Here is a 6,370-nt window from a genome sequence, read left to right as displayed (position 1 = left end):
ACGTTTTTAGCCTTACAGTGGTACTAAGGGGGTGAGGCCGCCACTTTCTTCGACAACTGTCAATATGTTTTGCGTGTGAATTCCATCGGCGTTTTTTTTCAATTCTTGGTGGAAACCTTGTTCACGTGCAAAGGTTAGATTCAGATTCAATTTATTTTTGTGGATCTTTACAAACATTGAATAACAGAATAACATAAACAATAACACAAGGACAGCGAAAGGACCGTATCGAGTCGAGCTGCCGATAGGTTACCCTTCGAGAATAGAATGCGTTCACGTTTTTATCCTCACAATGGTTATAAATGTGCGAGGCCGCCAATTTCTTCGACAACTGTCAATATGTTTTGCGTGTGAATTCCATCGGCGTTTTTTTTCAATTCTTGGTGGAAACCTTTTTCGCGTGCAAAGGTTACCCCCAGAGCATAGGAGACGTTCACGTTTTTCAGCCTCACAATGCTTCTAAGACCGCCACTTTCTTCGACGACTGTCAATATGTTTTGCGTGCGAATTCCATCGGCGTTTTTTTCGCTCAGCGTTCCCCGAGATTTTTGCCTTGAAAGCCAAAAGGGCCGCACCTTGTGGTGCTTTTATTATTCCATTGAACGCGCCTCTTTGTGGAATTCCTTTTGCACCCACCCCCTTGCCTATTCAACATACTTTTGACTTTGAAAAAGCCTACCGTATTTTCGTTAACCAAAAAGAGAACAAAAAGCACAAGGCAATTAGAGTTGTTAGACTATCAAAGAATTTTTCCGATTTTGTATTAATTTACAGCAAAACTAACAACATAAAAGTCAAAAAACGAGCAAATTAATTGATAGATTAACATCCTGTATATTTGGCGTTTCCCTTAATTTTTTTAAATAGAACACATTGATAAGAAAAATGAATCAAACTTATTCTGCCGCCGAAAATTTGATTTAACTTAAGTCTCACGCCGAAAAATCGCATAATAATTAAATTATTTGGAAAGGGGACATATGGTAGGCCTACTTTAAAGAAATAAAAACAAAGTTGATATTATGACCAGGCCTTGTATAGACGCAAATTTTAGAATGTTAGCAAAATCTATTTTGTTGCTTGGTAGTTAAATTCACTTGTATATTACAAAACAAACATAAAATTTCGCAAATAACTGCAATTTCATCGCTTGACAAAGTTTAATTAAAACTACACACAAAAGATTGAATCAACCACAACAGGAAACCAAAAAATCAACTTTATTTTTTCCCGGAAGAGCTCTTTGAAGTTGCACGCGCCACAAACAAAAGAATAAAATCAACAAGCGCCTATAAACACAAAGCGCCAAACATCAATCAGTCAGTGACTCATCGGCGTCAAAAACTAGTTTCCGTTCGAGATTGGGGCTTGGGGTATCGGGAACTTGGGGGCAATTTGGCCGGAAACTGTGCCCAGTTCCTCGCGTGAGCTTTGGGCGTTTCCGATGGCAAGGCCAGGTCGTTAACGGTCGACTGGGTCTGAATAACCTGACACGGGTAATAATAATTATTTATTGGCCCCCATGTTGACAGGCGTATTGGGTTTATCGGAGATTTTAAGTTAACGTACTGTAATATGCGGCTTATATGGTTGACGGGGATATCGGTGGGAATAGCATTTTGTTTATTAATTCCAGTGTCGTAAACAGGTCGTTTTAAAATGATTTAAGTCCAAGTCAAGCCATTTACGAAAAACAATTTAAATCCCAGTCCAAGTCAAAAAATTGTGGTCAAGGAATAACTGTAAACATAACAATACCACTAAGAACAGGTACCAGTCATAAATAAAAACAGTCGATCATAACGGACTCATCATATCTACCGAACTGTGGTAGCGTAACCGGCATTTTTTTGTAACACAAACGATATTCAAAATAGGGGCACTAAAGTAAGCAACAAATAAATTCACACGTGTGCATTTTCCGTAGCCGATACCCGACGACAACTGGTGGTATTGATACTCGTTTGATACTATGGCGGTATCGGTGCAGGTTCAATATCAAACTTAGTTCTTCATTTCAGATATAGTTTGAGATAAAAGCGATTTCCAGGTACCGTAATTTAAAAAAAAGGTACCGTAATTTGTAAGGTACCGTAATTTAAAAAAAATTGTAGGCTAATAGTAGGCGGAATCCCTATTTAATAGTAAGAAAATAACCAAAACCGTTAAAAGCCACCAAGGAAAGTTGAGAAAAAATTTATCATAAAAAAAATCATAGTTTGAGAAAGTTTGTGAGAAGTAAGTTGAAAAATATGTTTCTAAAAAGAAGCTTTTTGTTTGCACTATGATTGTTAAAAGAAAGGACATGATAAAAACGCTGTTTCGTGTCCGATCTTACACGGTGTTGTATATAACTTCCCTAAAATAACCAGATTACCTAATCGATCCCGCCATCGATTGGATAAAACCATTACACGAGTCATGTTATGGTCAGACATGACAGAAGTTTCTAGAAAGCTCGCCGACGCAATAACTCCCGTCAACAGCTGACGAAGAAGCCAAAGGGCGTGGCTTCTTTGTAAACCGACCAAGAAACCAGTCTCTCTCCCATCTAAAGCACATATTGACGATTACAAAGCCGAAAATCGGGTATTTTTAAGTCACAAAGACACTGCTAGTATAAAGAGTAGGCACAAAGGCTACTGCTGCTGCTGTCACAAATGGCCACTGTGACGTAACACAATGCCATTCTTCGGGTGAATCGCAGCAAAACAATGGCCAGAGAAGAGCTGGATTTAGGTCAATATTTTCAAAACCAACAATCGAATTTTACGGGATCAAAGGCATAATATTTGCGTTACCCTGAGCTACGCCCCCTTATATAAACTGGTCCCTTATTTTCAGGAACTTTGCGGGCTAAGAAAGCACTAGCTTCGCACGATATAAACCATTGACTGGCGAATTCCGATCCTAACCATATTGACCGTTTATTCGGCGTAAATTTGGGTAAGCGAACGTCAACACTATTTATCGTTGATGGCCTTGGCCTGGGTCGCAAAAATAATCTTGGTGTTTCCAGCATTGTGACGTTTTAATGCTCATCAGTTGGCGAAAGTGGGGTCGGCAACCTATTGTAACTTATTAACAGTACAGTACATGACATTTTTTTGGAATCAACCTGCTAATTTATAATTTAATAATGGTCCTTCTATTGTCCAAATTTACCATGTTAGTCAACCAAATTATTTTATGCACGTTAATTTTAAAAGCGATGAATGTTTTTCACCGGCCTAAGCCTAAGTTACCCAAAGTTTTTGACTGCTTAGAAAAATATAGCACCAGGATGATAATTGTACCACAAATTGCAATTTTAACAAACAAAACTATTCATTATTATTTTTTTCCAACAGGTAAAACGACATCTTTTTCACTGGCTGTTAAACAGTGTAGTAATGATTGCACTTAAGTCAGAGTATCTCTAGTGACTTAGTCTTTCGGACTTTATGATTTGATACGACTTAAGTCAATTGAACAAATAACTTGACTTGAAAGTAATTTAGGCTAATCACTGGAGTTAAATTTAAGCGCTTAAACATATTTCGGTAAAATTGAGCTATTTTCGATAATTCTTAAATTTAAAAATCTGTTCCGATTTTGTACATATAACATTTATTTTGGATAACAATGTTGTTTTGCGAATGACTAGGACTTAATTTTTTACAAAATGATTTGTTTGCAAAACTATTGTTAAATATATGTGTTGGTAGTGAATGACAATTGACGTATTATTCGAGACAATGTTGCTAGTGTGAAAATAAAGTTGTGTGTTTTTTTATGTCTATTTTCCATTTGGCTAAAAATAAATGGTTGTCTTCAAATAAGTTAGCATCACTGAATGCGTTTGCCGCTCGATCTGTTTACTGATTTGTAGTCCGTTCGAATAACTTATATTAACCGCAAGGTTGCGCTACAGAAACGCTCGCTAAGGCAATTCACAGTAAGACCTATGCTTTAAAGCAGTGGTCTCTAACCATTTGATTACCAGACCCCAATTTAAATATACTGAAATGAGCAATTACATGCGACCTACTGTAAGTTTGTTTTGTAATAGTTGAACTAAATAACAAAAACGATTGATTATGGTGTGTATTTTCATTTGCTATAGGCTTTTCATTGATATTGGACGTGTGTCGTGGTGTATGTTTATCAGTAACTGCCTTTTTTCTCTTAAACTTTCAGCGCAAAAATGCAGATACTGTACGTGTACGTCTGTTCTTACTTCCTTTACGGCGCTTTACGTTTAACCGGCTTTACCTTTATTTTAAGTTATACAGTACGTTTGTTTGTTTGCTTAAATGCAGAAATCGTTTTTGTGAAGACTATTAAAGACACTATAGAAACACCCCAACTGTGTTTTATGCCTACAGTATTTAAACTAGGTAAATGCAAAACAGTTTTGCACTCTGCTCGAATCTGGATTACATTTTTAGTATGTCTTAATCTATTTTGATAAAATGTTTTTCGCCCGAATGCGCCGGATATTTCATTGCACCCTCTAAATGTTTTGGCAACCTAAATGATAGAGTGGCGTTTTTCACTTAACATTTTTGGAAAGTATCACCTCTCTAACTTAAAACATAATTAAAATAGACGAACTGTGTAGTTCTTAAGGTTGCCTATTTATGATGTCACGTTTAGATGTAACTTTGTGACGTCACGTTTTGACGTAAATATTTTAAAACATCTCTGAAAAAAATGCATTCATAAAAATAATTATTGCTATTTTTCGCTAAAAGTGTGTTTGCTGGAAAGGTGTAGCCAATATAAGGATTGTGTAGAAATTTCAACCCTGTATCGTCACAACTTTTGTAGATATTGCTCAAAGACAACCTCGGCGCGCAAAGTTCGTCCGGGTAGAACTCGTCACCAGTTAAAATACAGCTCACTTCTTTCATCTAGCGGAAATTTTATTTTTTTTGCTGTCGTTCTTACACGATGACCTCAATATCAAAACCCTTTATGGTGGTAAGAGCAATTTGTAAACTTTTCAAATGAGTCTTGAAATAATGGCTGGAGGTTTTAAATAGGCGCAGAATAAGTATCAGAACCCGTAGAGACATAGGTAGCATTTTGTGAACGTTTCAAAAAAATATTTATATAATGACTCGAGGCCTATAGCCATAACAGTTTTTTTTACGTCACCAAGTTGCGTCAATGTGTGACGTCATAACACAAATAATGTGAAAAACACGTGTTTTTGCGAGCAAACTCGCGCGTAGATATGCAGCTAAAATCCTGTTTAATAAAAGTTGACAAAAGATAAAGTTTTTTTCGGGAATTGTAAATTCTTAGATCCGCCCCTAATAACTGATTGCCACCCTGTGCATATAGCTTTCACCCAGAGCTAACCGCAAATTTTTCAGTTAAAATGGAATTCATGATGTATTGAGCATACAAAAGAGCTTCACATAGAAAACAATGTTTTGATATATTAGCGAGGGATGTAGGATAATGTCGTACCTTATGTACAGCTTCCAGCCAGAGCTATCCGCCAACTGTTTCACGCACAGACCTTGCGTCTGCTTTGAACCTCGCTAAAGAGAGAGCCAGCATGAAATTACACACGCGCGTCTTCGAATCCCCAAAGACTCAAAACACAGATGCAACCGGCGAGCGCCCACCCCGTCAACTGCGCAGCCTTTTTCGCTCCACACAGGCGAGATATTTTCGGCCGTCCTCTGAGGAATAAGCAACAGGCGCTCGCTGCCTCTCGACCAATCAGGAGACAGCGATCGGCCGTCATACCGGTTTATGGGCATGAGCTGCGTTCGGCGTCTGATCCGTCAGAGCCGGTATAAAAGGCTTGTGCTGGGCGGTTTAGGGCATAGGTATTCGCATACCTAAACCCTGACAAGGTGGGTGATTTTTCTTGTTTTAGTTTGTAAATGATTTTAAAAGTTATTTAGTTTGTAAATGATGTGAAAAGTTATTTAGTTTGTAAATGGTGTTAAAAGTTATTTAGTTTGTAAATGATGTTAAAAGTTATTCATTTTGTAAATGATGTTGAAATTATTTAATTTATAAACGATGTTAAAAGTTTTTTTTTGTTTGTGAACGATTTCGACTTTATACACAGGAGTTTTGTAGACGCGAGAAAGTTGCTTCTGATCAATTATTTCAGACACGATGAAGTGTTTAAGACGAGAATTCTTCAAATAAGATGTTTATATCTAAATCAATATTGATTTTTAAATTGCATAGCGGTGTGTAGAAACTTTTAGAAAGGGCACTCTGAGTAAATTTCGCAAATATTTAAAAGTTTAAAAAGGCGCTCTAGTGACAACTGTTTTAGACGTAATAAGAAGTGATTCCTTGCAAATTCAAATCCAAGTTACAAACATATAAATTTAAATTTGTTTAGTTTTACGTT

General features: G+C 36.9%; 1 protein-coding gene across 1 annotated transcript in view; it reads left to right on the top strand.

The window, feature by feature from the left end:
* The first annotated feature begins 5,800 nt into the window (after window positions 1–5,800).
* Window positions 5,801–6,370, top strand: part of LOC146162685 (uncharacterized) — a 42,488-nt gene continuing 41,918 nt past the window's right edge. The window contains exon 1 of the mRNA XM_083386078.1: window positions 5,801–5,855. The gene's annotated coding sequence lies outside the window, so the exon portion shown is untranslated. The remainder of the gene's footprint in view (window positions 5,856–6,370) is intronic.

This window comes from Ascidiella aspersa, chromosome 3 (genome assembly GCF_963924565.1).
Source record: "Ascidiella aspersa chromosome 3, kaAscAspe10.2, whole genome shotgun sequence".
NCBI classification, from domain to species: Eukaryota; Metazoa; Chordata; class Ascidiacea; order Phlebobranchia; family Ascidiidae; genus Ascidiella; species Ascidiella aspersa.
This window is presented reverse-complemented; position numbering and strand designations above follow the sequence as displayed.